We start from the raw sequence: 14,014 nt of genomic DNA, 5'->3' as shown, positions 1-14,014 counted from the left end.
TTTCTCTCCCCGTTGGGTTCCTTCATATCACCCCTCATAACTGGTAATGTTATGAACACTTGCTAGTCTGTCATTAGTCCAAGTTGAATGAACATCACAATTGTACGTACCATGTTGTCTGACCCATAGTAGGCCTTCAGTAAAAGTGTATTAATAAATAGACAGATTAGGGAGTGAACGTTTTGAGTGGAGACTTATGAAATGTCTATTACATAGGGGCTGTATTCTGTTCAAGGACGAATTTTGTTTGCTTGGTTTTTTTTGCTTGCTACATCGAACGCCATTAAATTTCAGGACTGCAAGAGAAGTAAAGTGGTCATTTAGTCCAGCCTCGCACAGACGCGTAAGTGCCCTCTTCAGCCTTCCTGACAAGCATGACCAACATGCTTGGCGGGAACATCCTTGGTGACTTGGTGACAGGAAACTCACTACCTCCGCCCTTTGCCAATTTGCTTTCCTCTCCCACCCCTCTCAGTTATCGCAATCTTTGCTGTAGCATTTTGCGCCCCTGATGCAGCAGAGGCCCGCAAGTCTGGGAGTGGGAGGAACCCCGCTGGAACCCCTACGCCCAGCCGGGAGTCTGAGAAGCCCCAGCTGGGGCTGGGGTGGGCGCGCTGCAGCTAACTGCTGAATGTAGCAGCGGCGCCGCCTTCCTGCTGGGATCGCCTCGCCTCTCCGCCTCCCTCAGGCAGGGGGTCCTCCTTCTCAAGCTCGTCGCTGCTCCAGCCCCAGGGCCACGGCCACGCTCAGCAACGTTCCTCTTCGCAGCTCCGGTCACCTGCACGGCCGCCCTCGGCGCTGGGGTCCGCTGCCCCCGACCCGGAGCTGGGGACCAGGGCGCGGGGCGCGCGCGGGCGGCCGCGGGCTCTTTCCTCCCTTCTCCCCACCCCACGCGCTCCCCCTCGGCCCCTCCTCCCCACACTCCGCTGCCCTGCGCCCTCCGGAGAGTTGTCCTGCACCTTGGGCGAGGAGTTCGGAGCTGCCCCGCCGCAGAGCCCGCGCGGCCCGCAGAGCGCGAGCGACGCAGGGGCTGGAGCCCCGCCGCCGCCGCCATCTCTGCCTTCTGTGTGAGTTGGACCCCGGGAACGAGGTGGGACCCGCTTCTCTCTCCTCCACCCCTTACTGCCACCTTTCCCGCTCTCGGACACTGGAGGAGCGGGACGCTGGGGCCCGCGTGGCCGGCGGGGAGCCCGCGGGCCACTTGGGGGCCGGGAGTCAGGGGACAGCCCGGTGGCGCCAGGAGGGGCCTGCGCCCGGGGGCGGTGGGAGGGGCGGCAGGGGCTCTGGGTCCCCCCCCTCCCCCCCCCCGGCCGGGGAGCGGGAGGCTCCCGGGGCGGGCGGAAGACAGGGACGCGCGGCTGTCGGCCGCCGGCCGCACGTGGGCGCGCACCTGCCAGGCGCCACCGAAAGGCTGCGCCACCCAGCCAACTTCTTTTCCAGGTCTCCTTCCTACTTTGGAAACTGAAAGGACTGCGACATAAACCAGTAAGCCCTGGGGCTCGGGGAAGGGTTTGTTGGTTTGGCTGCCCAAAGAACAAACTTGTGCTTCAGGGGTGGTTTAAATGCCAGCTTCTCTTTTCCCCCCTCTCCCGCTCTCCCCAAGCAAATGTAAAAAACGAAACAAAATAAACCCAATCCCGACCAAAGCACTTATTTATAGGGATTCGTAGAGGTGAGAAAAATAGACCTAACTGAGGAATCATTGGGAACCCCAGGTACGGTGAGGCCGTCTAAGAAGTCGGTTGTTGCTGGTGCTATTTCTAGAACTTGTGTTTGCAAACAGGCTGGCTCTGTTAAGCCTGAGAGTTCCTTCTGTTGAGGGGCTGCCTGGAATGCCCTCTGTTAACACGTATTTCTGTACGTATTAAGGTATTTTGAAACAAATACTCTTTCAGAGTCAGAATATCTGAATTTTGACAAGATTTGCCATTTATTATCCGTGACAGCTGTGGTTAGCTTCACCTCTCTGGGCCTCATTTTCCTCATCTGTCGAATTAGAGGGTCGAGTTAATATTCTAGGGGCCTTTTAAAATACTTCAGGTATTTTCCAACTTAAAAATGTATAATTCTGTGACTCTTTAACATGTCACAAACATTAGTAGATTCATAATTTCATGAGCATTTGTTTATATGCATTTATGACTTGTGCTTTTAGGGTTTTCCCACCCCAAATCAAGAGAAAAACGCTTGGGGCGCCTGGGTGGCTCAACTGGTTAAGCGCCTGACTTAATTTCAGCTCAGGTCATGAGGTCACGGTTTCATGAGTTTCAAGCCCCACCTCAGGCTCTGCCCACTGATCTGCCTGCCAGCCTGCCTGGGATTCTCCCTCTCTCAGAGAGAGAGCGCTCACTGTCTCTCTCAAAATAAACTTGAAAAAAAGAGAAAAAGGCTTATAAAAGAGTTCAGAAATGTATAGTTTATATGTAAATATTTAGATCATCTCTCACTCTAAGGAATTATGTTCAACTTGAAGGCAATATTTATGACACTGCAACCGAAACATGTGGCCTTAGCACTGCACTTACTCTCTTTTCAGTATATTTGGAGGAAGTAAAAATTGTTTTGGAGGAAAACAAAATTGCACCTTTCCTATCAATTACTCGTCTTGACCAACATTTGTTACTTTTTAGCATAAAGTTGTGTGCAGAATATTAAAAAAATGGTTTCAGACCATTTCAGAACCTCTCTGAAATTAAACTCAATAGCAGAGATGCCAATTTTAGTAATGCACTTTAGTTGTCTTGGAATGAAGCCCAGAAAATAGCAAAGGTTAACTAAATAGATAAACCAGAAATTAGGAATTGACACACACACACACGCACACACACACACACACATACAGTTGTCAGAGAAGTGTGTGCTACAGTGTCAGTGAGCCTTTTATTTACTTTTGATAAAAACGACAGACAGCCGTTGGTCTGTTTAAGCGCACAGAGGCTGTGAGAAAGAGGGGCTTTTGTTGTTACTTGTAACATCAAATTATTGGAGATGCAGTCATCAGTAGTTAGATTTAAAAGTGGGGGCGCCTGGGTGGCTCAGTTGGTTGTGCATCCGACTTGGGCTCAGGTCATGATCTCACGGTTTGTGAGTTCGAGCCCCGCGTCAGGCTCTATGCTGATAGCTGGGAGCCTGGAGCCTGCTTCAGATTCTGTGTCTCCTTCTCTCTCTGCCCGTGCCCTCCTTGTGCTCTGTCTCACCCTGTCTCTCAAAAATGAATAAATGTAAAAACAAAAAATTAAAAAAGAAGAATAGATTTAAAAGTGTTTCAGCCTCCTTTTGGCGGCTTTGATGTAAAATAAAATAATGTGTTCCCACCCAGCCTGTGCTGCGCATGTAGTTTGGGAGAGTGGGATGGATTTGAAGTACACTGTTCTTCTATGAACACAGCCACTTATTTTCATTGCTTTTTCCCCTGTGGGCTGGAAGTATCGTCAGTCAATCTGGCATTTGTCTTCCCTCATATTCTCTGGTGAAGTAGATGATCATCTCCTTTAAGAGAGATGCTCAAAGAGTTACGTGAATTGGTTGTTGAATGAATAGAGAGTAGTTGAACTCAAATACCCTGCCTTCTAGGCGCTTATTGGAAAACAGTAGATGGATCTGACTGCTTAAGGTCTACAGCCAATTCATTCACGGCTTGGGAGCGTCCCCATGGTTGGCCGAAGCACTGTTCATCTTTTGTGATGAATTTACCAAGAAAAAAACCAGTCATGTCTTTACACTTAGATCACTATTATATAATCAAATGGTTTTTGTTTGTGAAAAGCAATCTCTCTGGGGGCCTTGGAAATAAAACTCTAAAATATCCAGAAAAAAAATAAAGAAGAATTGTCTTGGCAGGTACTGTATTGCATTTTTCATACTGAGAACCAAACACACATATGAAAAAGAAAAAAAAAAAACCAAAATCATATCCTGTGGAGTTGAAAATGAAGAAAAGGGCTTATGGTCTCCTCTAATTCTTAAGATTTTATGTGATTTACAAATTCCGCTTTTAATTAAAACAGAAAGGCACAAATGTTTACCTATTGGACAGACCTAGTACATGTAACCTTTTGGAGGTTCAATTCAAATTTGGCCTGGTTATAATTTGGAATATTTCCTCTCACATACTTTTTATTAAACCTTTTGTGACGCAATGGTGATATTATCTGTTGTCTTTTCACACACGTGATCTTATTCATCTTTAATTTTTTAACCATTTGAATATATATATATATATATATATATATATATATATATGACATATATAGAGAGAAGGGGTACATAAAAATGTGCTGGTTGACCAATAATATAACACATCATTCCAACAGATGATAAGGCAAATACCTTATCATGAGTGAGAGAACATGCCAACATCTAGAAACTTCTTGCTTGTTCCTTCCTGATCACAAATTTAGTTTTACCTTAAAAAAAATGTTGTATTCACTTAAGAGGCATTCTTTCATGGATTCTCTTGCATTATGTCTTTGTGAGATTAAGCCATTTCTTCATTCCCCTTTAAAGCAAAAACTGTTTTTTTAAGTTTATTTCTTTTGGGGGGGAGGGGCAGAGAGAGAGAGAATCCCAGCAGGCTCCTTGCCGACAGTGTGGAGCCCAACCCAGGCCTTTCTCTAAAGAACCATGAGATCATGACCTGAGCCGAAATCAAGAGTTGGATGGCTTAACCAACTGAGCCACCCAGGTGCTCCAAAATTGATGTCTCTTAAATATTTGGTCCTAGAATCCATGACTGTCTCCTAGTATAATAGGTCTTCTCTGATATAAGAAATGTAAATTTTGTCTGATGTTTTCCTAGGAGTTCTTGAACATCTTCTTTATTACAGGAACCGCATATTTAAAAAATTACTTTAAACCATATCTTTAAAAAATTCATTGTTTATTGATGCCATATAGACATAAACTTGACCTTTAAACAGATTTTCAAAATAATAGCTCCATTGGACTGTAATTCACATTCATAATGTTCATCTTTTTATGGATACTATTCACTGGTTTTTAATACATTAACAGATTTATGCAACCATCACCACTGTCTAATTTCGGAACATTTTTATCACTCTCTGCAGAAACTCTGTACCCATTAGCACTCACTCTCCAACCCCCCTCCTCCCATCCCTCAAAATCACTGATTTACTTTCCGTGTTTACTGATTTGTCTATTCTGGATATTTCACGTAAATAAAATCATGGGGCCTTTAGTGACCAAATTCTTTCACTGAGCATGTTTCCGGTGTTCATCTGTGCTGTAGCATGGGTCAGTACTTCATTCCTTTTTTATGGCCAGATAATATTCCATTATATTGGTATACTACTTTTTGTTTATTCATCAGTTGGTGGACATTTGGGTAGTTTCCACTTTTTGGCTATTATGAATAATGCTGCTATTAACATATGTATGCTCATTGTTATGTGAATATATGTTTTTATCTCTTTTGGGTATATACCTATGAGTGGAATTGCTGAGTCATATGGCAACACTATGTTTGACACTTAAAGATCTGCCAAACTGTATGCCAGAGCAGCTTTCATCCTTTTATATTCCGCCAGCAGTGTGACCCTTGAACCTACATTGCCAACATGCCAAGCTCATTAGACATAGCAATATTGGATATGTAGTGAAAATTACTGTCAAATTTAAGTTTCATGGGCTTGGAAGTTTAAAATCTTTTTCAGAACTGTGAACACTTAATATGTTCAAGGTAGACTATAAGAAATTTTTGTGGATATTGATTCTCATTGAATGAAAGTCAGCAAGTCACACATTCTTCTATTAACTTAGTAGGCTTATGGGTACCAAGTAAAGTCTTCCCCAAAGTGAATATAGTCTACTTTCAGTTAGTGCAGTCTCTCAGTGATCTGCTCCGCTGGGTGTGAGCTGTGGCCCTGGCTAGCACAGCATGGAGACTTGCCCAGGAGAGCACAGAGCTTGGGAAGCCCCTGCCTGGTGGGCGAGTGGATGATCCTGAAGATAGAGTCATGTATTTGAATCACACTAGAGTACTATGGACTAGCAAAAGAAGATGACCTAACTAGAGACTCTCTTAAGGGGCATCGTGTTACTCATCTTAAAGTCTTTGCCAATTAATGGGAAGAAATCCAGAAACAATATAGACTTATAAATGTGTATTCATATGGGTATAATAGTGAATGAGAAAGAGAAAGAGAAGGAGTAGGGGGTAGAGAGAGAGAGGCTTTACTCCTGGGCCAATAATTTCTTTAAGGTTTATGGGAACATAAACATTTTTATCTGTTTTTACTAGATAGTGGCTAAAGATTTAAGATAAATAGAGCTTCAGGAGCTTCTATATTGGTATTATAATAGGCTTTAAAAATGTGAACTCATGTTTAAGAACAGCTGCTACCAAATATTTGTTTTGTGAAGGCATAGGACAACTTAGTTTTTCTCAGAATTGTATTTTCTCATTTTACTTTAACTAGCAGCTGTTATTTGGGTGTCTAAACCTATGAAAATTGAGAAACTATGAACATGAGATCATTGAACAATTAGATTTTTGTATGCACCAACAAAATTTCTGAACCAGTCTGGTCAGTGGTCAGGAGATGAGAGAGGAAATAAATTATAAGCACACATAGATACACACACACACACACACACACACACACACACACACACACACTGTCTAAGCAGAGAGAGAAAACATACTGACGTATACATAATACACAACCAGTAATTGTAATTGCTATATTATTAAGATGCTATCTTTTGGAATTATGACATATACCTATCATGTTAGACATATGCAGGAGGTAGCTGGCTGTATCTCTAGTGAGCTGAGTGTCTAATAACAGCACTGCTAGTCACAGATTTGATTTGGGGGGAGAGAAGGTTTTTGCATGGAACAAGCAGGATGTAAAAAATGTTCTTTCTGTGTGAAACAGTCATCTGGGCAGGCAGTTTCTTGGTCTTTTGATTCTCAATGTGCAAATCAGTTCTCACATAGGAGTTCCTATTGTCTGTGATTGATATTCTTTGGCTTATTTGTTTTTACGGACCATAGGTCCTGTGGGTATCTTTCTTCTAATACTTAAAATATGTTTCATATGCCTTCCTGTTCTTCAAGGGGGCAGTCAACTTGACCCTCTTCTGTGGCACTGGTTATGATTTCTCCACACAAGAAGGAATCTGTCTGATTTCTCCTAATTACCACTCTGTCTAGATAGTTGTAATTCTGTAAATCTAGACATCATGGATTTTTAAGATATACTACCACTTTTGTATGTCCAAGAAAGAAAAGACTCTGCCTATATATTTGACAATGCTTTCTCTTTCTTTAGAATTTTTGTCTTATATCTACTGGAAGAGCTCTTTTAGAATTATTTAAGTAAAGATTTTTGTTTAAATCATATCACTCTCATAAGAAAAGTACAGATCAAAGAAATTGGTTAAGGAATTCTTTTTCATATTCAGAATCTGGTGGGGTTTTTTAAATTGCTTTTCAACTCAGTGCTGTTGATGTCAATATTTTTCTAAACGGTAGCATATTCTGGGTTATCAAGTGTATTTATGATATAGCACTTTATAAAACAATGCTTCACTGTTGTTTCTTAGATTTTCTACCAGTGTGGTCCATTTTGCAGATTTTATGCTGGCTCTTTATATGATCTTCCCATAAGATGTTAACATAAGGTTTTCAGACAATGCTCAGGGCTCCTATTCCTTCCTCAGACGGCCTTTAAATAGTTTGTTGATCGAAATATTGATGGGTTAAAATTGTCAAGTCTGTCAGGAGGAAAGCGCCCCAGTTTGTCTGTAGGCAATCAATGACAACTAGATCACAGCTGCTACTAGGCTATCGGTAGTTGTGAGATGACATTGATTTTAACAAAGATTTTGATGTTGGAGGTTTTAAAATATTGTGAACCTTAAAATAAGAAGAAATACAACACTCCTGTCTTCTTTTGTATTTGTTGGAGTTCAACTAAAATTTACTTCTGTGAACCTTTTGTTGGCCCCTAGGACTTTGTTAGTAGCTATTTTCTCTGAAATCTCATAGCCCTCTATTTAATTAAAAGGACTAAATAATAATTATACATGAAAATAATCCATGCACATGGTGACAAAAAACTACTGCAATAAAAAAAAAGTTCTAGTCCCCCTGCCCTTCTACCCTCACTGTGCCAGCGCTGACCTTGGGAACAACGAACTTGATCCATTTCTGGTTTTGGTTCTTAGACCTCTGACTACCTATGCTGGGCTAAATAATATTCTTTTAGGGACTTCATTTCTTTTCATTTATCAACTTTAAACAGACACCATCACAGAAGAGAATTTAGCCTACTAATTTTGCCTTCTTTCTTTCTTCATTCCTACATATAATTATATTAATTTTCTGAGTGTTTTAATTGGTTACATTTGTAATTCCCTCCACCATTTCTGTTCTATTCACTACAGACATTTTCTGTTGACTTCCTACAGTATGAGGTTGGGATATTTCATATTTCATAAGCCTTCCCACTATCTCTCCTTATATAAATATGCCACCCAAGTTTTGGAACTGTATAGTGAGAATATTGTTATATTTCATGTTTAGTATTGTAGTTAATTAAATCTTTTGTTTTTGTGTATTGGCTGAGCCAAACAGTTGAAAAATTGATAAATAGCATTAATGTTATTATGACCTCGTAAATATCACTCACTACAGAATCAAGAAGCGTTCCAGGATTCATTTCATTTTAATATGACTGCTTAGCTACCCAAAGGCGAATATTCCTAGAATCAAGGTTGAAGCCATTCTTCCTTCTTTCAAATGGACTCTTTAATTCCAGCGCTTAGTCAAAATTATGCCATTTGGAGACACCTAGCTGGCTCAGTAGGCAGAGCATGCAACTCTTGACCTCATATTCGTGAGTTCAAGCCCCACATTGGGTGTAGAGCTTACTTTAAAAAGGAAAATTATGCCATATTTTATTTTGGGTCATATTTAGATCAGGACTTTTTGTAAGCCTTTTCCAATAAACTTTTTTCTTATTGGGACAAGGTAGGTGGGCCTACTTTATTATATCCTTAATTTTTCAGTTTTTTATTCATTCTCTTTATTTTTTTTGGAATCCATTTCGTTCTTCTTTTTGAAGTCCATGAACTCATATTCTTATTTGGCCTAGTGGCTACAATTTTGAAATTGGACTTCCTTTTTTCCCCTTGTGCTATTCTGTGTTTCTGTTTTTTTTTTTTTTTTTTTTAAAGTTTATTTATTTTTTGAGAGAGAGCAGGGGAGGGGCAGGGGGAGAGAGAGAGAGAAAGAACAAACCCCAAGCAGGCTCCACACCGGTAGCGTGGAGCCTGATGTGGAGCTTGAACTCCCGAACTGTCAGATCATGACCCGAGCCAAAATCAAGAGCTGGATTCTTAACTGACAGAGCCACCCAGGAGTCTCTGTTTTGTTTTGTTTTGTTTTTTAAATCAAATTTTGCCGCTTCAGAATCATATGATGTATTGAGTTGTCTCAATTCCCGCCTTCCTTCTGGCTGTTTACTTTCGAGAGTCATCTGCTATCTGTACTGGTCATTGTCAAGTCTGTACTCATGATTTCCTGAATCTTTAGTCCCTGAATCCCTTTTTCTTGGTTACTTCTCATTTTGCTGGACTATGTTATAAAATTATTTCTGAGAAAGAGATTTATAGGATATAAATTTTCTAAGTCATTGTGTTATTGAAAATATATTTGCTGTGCTCTGATACTTGCTTGACGGGCTAATAGCATTTTCCACTGTAAATCATTTTACATCAGGTGTTACTGGATTATCTTCTACTGTTCATTGTTTTGGTATGAAACATTTGCTTCCATTCTGTTTTTCATACCTTTAGAGGTTTTTTCTTTTCTGGAAACGTTTCCTATCTTATCTTCTTTGCTCTTGCAATTTCTTAGTGATATATTTAGCAATGGGTATTTTTCTATTCCTTCTCTTTGGACTTGGTGGACTTGGTGGACCCCCCCCCCCCCCCCCCCGCCTTCAGTTTGAAGACTTGTGTCTCTTGTCACCTCTGGAAAAGTTTTTCATGTTATTTCATTGATCATTTTCTCTTTATTCTCTTTTTCTAGAAATACTGCTGACTGGATATGGATCATTTGAACTTTTCTTTTTTTAAAACATTTTGTTCTCTTTATTTCTTTTGGGGGAAGAATTAATTATGCAAATGTGTTTTCTAAGATTTCTATTGAAAAATGTTTTCACAGCTAAGCTCTTTCTTCCTCTGATGATTCCTTTGTCAGAACAATCTTTGAAAGTGTGGATGCAAGGTCTTCTGAAATGTCCTTGAAGACACTCATGAACATTTGTTAAAGCTATTTTTTCTGTTCTGATTTATCTAGGTCCCTGTGGTAGGTTTTCTTTTTTCTTTCCTTCTTTTTACACAATTTTTCCATGATGCTGTTGTCTTCCTGTCTCCATTCAGCATGGCTGTTAAGGAGAGAAGTAGGAGGAATGTGAATTCTGTGCATATGGGCAGTGTTTGTCAACTGTTAGGCTTTCTTTTAGGCACTTGGGGAGCTACCTTTTGTGCTGAAGGCCTGTCCCCCTAAATGTCACAACATGTAAGTTTTTTACCCTGTTGGTGTGAAGTCTGTACTAAAAGCCCAAGTTCTCCTCAAATAACTTACACGTTTTAGCTCTTTAACATAGAGAAGTATACGGAACAAGTTTTTGTCCTTTGGCTATTTGTCATCTTTGAGTTTTTTGTCTATGTTTGGGGAATTCCTCACTTTATAAATCCATATTTTCCCAAATTTCCTGGCTGTCTACACACAGACTGTGAACTATTCTTTATCAATAAGAGGTGTTCATGCCAGATCTTAGATCAGAAGTGTGGGATATGGAGGAGCAGATGGCCTCAGAGGAACTCAGAGGTAGTAGGCATCGAGATTTCAGTCATAACGTGCAATGCCTTGGCGTGGTGGCAGAGCTGTCTTTTCTAGAGCAATTTACGTGGGATTTTGGGTGTAGTTCTTGGCTGAGGGCTTTATTAGGTTTACTGGATCTCACTGAGGCTCAGTGAGGTACCCAATAATCTTTAATAATTTTTTATTCTATTTAAACTACCCTGCTTGTTTATAAACCACTCCTCTGACAATTATGGGGAGTTAGATTTGGCTGCTGTGAATTGTTTATAAGGGGATAAAGAAGTCAGATATTACATCTACAAACCAAAGCCTTCTCTTCTTTCAGCCCCACGTCACCCTGCCCTTTACAATTCAGAACACCTCCAGAGTTTTCTAAATAAATTTGTTTCTTCATTGATGACAGCTCTTTCCCCAAATATCCTAGGTAGTCACTTCCGTCATTCTACTTTTTCTTTGTCTTCCAGAAATGTGTTTAAATCTCTTTTTTGCTGCTGGTCCCCTCTCATTTTCTCTGTTCTAGTGGGTTGATAATGATTTACTTTCTGTATTTCTAAAGGCATCTCAGGAATAAGAAAATCAGTTTATTCAGTTTATCGTCTTGAATCTGAAGTCCCATGGTACTTTATTCATATTGGTATTATAAAATTTTGACATGTAAAAAGGTCATAAAACAATGTTACTTATTAAAGTATATGATGATTTCTTATTTATTTTTATATTTCTAGTACCCTGTGTGGTAACATATTTTACCAAATATTTAGTTAATATTTAAATGAGTTAATTTATATAGAGATTTTTAAATTACTTTGTAGGTAAGATGCCTATTCTGACTGAACTTTGTTGACTTTATGGCACTTAAGTCTGTGAATCATAGCTCATCCCTCTTCATTTTCAAGGAATTAATTTGCAACAAGATCACACAGTTAGAGTCATTAGAAATTAAAACACTTGAAATTAAGGTTTCAAAGTGACAAATGCTTATGCCAAGATGATGAAAGTTTTTTTTTTAATTTTTTAATTTTAGAGGTGCAGAGAGAGAGAGAGCATGCGTGTGCATGCTGGGGATAGAGGGGCAGAGGAGGAGAGAGAAAATCCCAAGCAGGCTCCACACTCAGGAGTCCAACATGGGGCTCAATTCCATGACCCTGGGGTCATGACCTGAGCTGAAATTAAGAGTGGGATGCTTAACTGACTGAGCCACCCAGGCACTCCTATATTATGTTTTGATCTTCTAAGCTTGATTTTAAAAGTTGAGCAGGGGCACCTGGTGGCTCAGTTGGTTCAGTGACTCACTCTTGGTTTTGGCTCAGGTCATGATCCCAGGGTTGTGGGATCGGGCCCCACATCGAGCTCCATCCTGAGTGTGGAGCCTGCTTGGGATTTTATCTCTCTCTTCCCCTCTGTTCCTCTACCCCCATGCACATACTCTCTTTCTCCCTCTAAAATAAGAACAAATAAATAAATAAAAATTAAAGAAAAATTTAAGTCTTTGACAACTACGTAATGGGAAGGAATAACATGACCAATTTCTGTCCTAAGTGAAGAAATAAAAGTAAACAGAACTAAGATAACAAGGTTAGTAGAGCTAGACCAAGCTATATTTATTTTGACACTTGAAGAAATAGTGTTTTTCGTTGTTTATTTAAACAAAATACTTAAATGTTGTTTTTTAAGTGAAAGATGGGTGCCTCTCTAGCAGAAAGTAAAAGCAAGAATTAGTGGCAGATGGAACTCATTGAGTTTACTCATCAAGACAACAGAATTGTCAGAATTGCTTTTCTTACTCATAAACTTTTCTACAAACTAGAGACTTTGTGAGATCATTAGAGCAAGTTGTAAATAATTTCTTTTTCTTCCCACTCATTCAAACATTAATTGAGTCTATTCTGCCTTATATTTAAGTAGAATTTTATACATAAAAATACACAAAGAATTTTCCATGATAGTAATAGCTGAAGAGTTAGTGATATAATATGCTTACTCTGTTGTATTATGAGTCAGTTAAGTGTACAACTTTGGCTCGGGTCATGATCTTGTGGTTCGTGAGTTGTAGCTCTGCATCAGGCTTTTTGCTGACAGCTCAGAGCCTGGAGCCTGCTTCAGATTCTGTGTTTTCTTCTCTCTCTCTGCCCCTCCCCCACTCGCACTCTGTCTCTATTTCTCTCTCTCTCTCAAAAATAAACATTAAAAAAATTATAGAAAAAGGTGAAATTTGAATTACTGACTGCACATCCAGGTATTATGGAGGGATCATTTAGGTCAGACTGCGGATGAATCTTTGTATACTTTATGGAGATTTCAAATAAAACACTTAAGTGTTTTAACTGTCAACATAGAATGACTACATTCCAGGGGGAATGTTAGGCAATATTATCTCAAACTCCTCACAATTCGGTGTCTATCAATGGCTCGATTCATAGGAGCTATACTTATGGAGGATTGACGGAGGAGCGTGAACTCTGTTCATTTAGCTACATCAGGACTTAATATGGGAGCTTTGAATAAATTTCAGAGAATTTGTTAACCCTCTGATATTATAGGCGTAATTTTGTATATATGTGTCTCTTCCTGGCAGTTGGTACCTTGCTCTCACCAACTTCTCAACAAGATGCATATTTAAAAATGGTTAAGAATCACCATTCTGAAATTTTCTCTGGAATTAAATCTGGTTCTCAAAGATGGGTTTTTATTAGAATGCCTCTTTAATTTTTTTTTTTAATTTGAGTATAGTTGACACATAAAATTACATTAGTTTTAGATGTACAACATAGTGATTCAATAAGTTTATACATTATGCTATGTTCACCACAAGTGTAACTACCATCTGTCACCATATAACATTATTACGATATCCTTGACTATATTCCTTATGCTATGACTTTTATTCCTGTGACATATTCATTCCATAACTGGAAGCCTATATCTCCCACTCTCCTTCACCCATTTTGCCCATCCCCACAGCTCCTCCCTGGCAAACATCAGTTCTCTGTATTTAGAGGTCTTATTCTACTTTTGGTTTGTGTATTCATTTGTTTTGTTTTTTAGATTCCACATGAGTAAAATCATATGGTATTTGTCTCTCCCAGTTTAACTTACTACACTTAGCATCCATGTTGTAACAAATGCAGGGTCTCATCCTTTTTTATGGTTGTA

General features: G+C 39.8%; 1 protein-coding gene across 7 annotated transcripts in view; it reads left to right on the top strand.

Annotated features, from left to right (window-relative positions):
- Positions 1-293: 293 nt before the first annotated feature.
- The window catches only part of LEPR (leptin receptor), a 97,231-nt gene continuing 83,510 nt past the window's right edge, over positions 294-14,014 (top strand). The window contains exons 1-2 of one of the 7 annotated variants that reach the window (XM_053894295.1): positions 294-343; positions 1,441-1,485. The gene's annotated coding sequence lies outside the window, so the exon portion shown is untranslated. Of the gene's footprint in view, positions 344-393; positions 1,091-1,117; positions 1,486-4,542; positions 4,685-14,014 lie in introns of those variants that run through there. The other 6 variants (XM_019448992.2, XM_019448996.2, XM_019448997.2 and 3 more) reach the window with 6 other exon arrangements.

Source organism: Panthera pardus, unplaced genomic scaffold (assembly GCF_024362965.1).
Source record: "Panthera pardus isolate Hobbes unplaced genomic scaffold, ASM2436296v1 HiC_scaffold_11, whole genome shotgun sequence".
NCBI lineage: Eukaryota > Metazoa > Chordata > Mammalia > Carnivora > Felidae > Panthera > Panthera pardus.
This window is presented reverse-complemented; position numbering and strand designations above follow the sequence as displayed.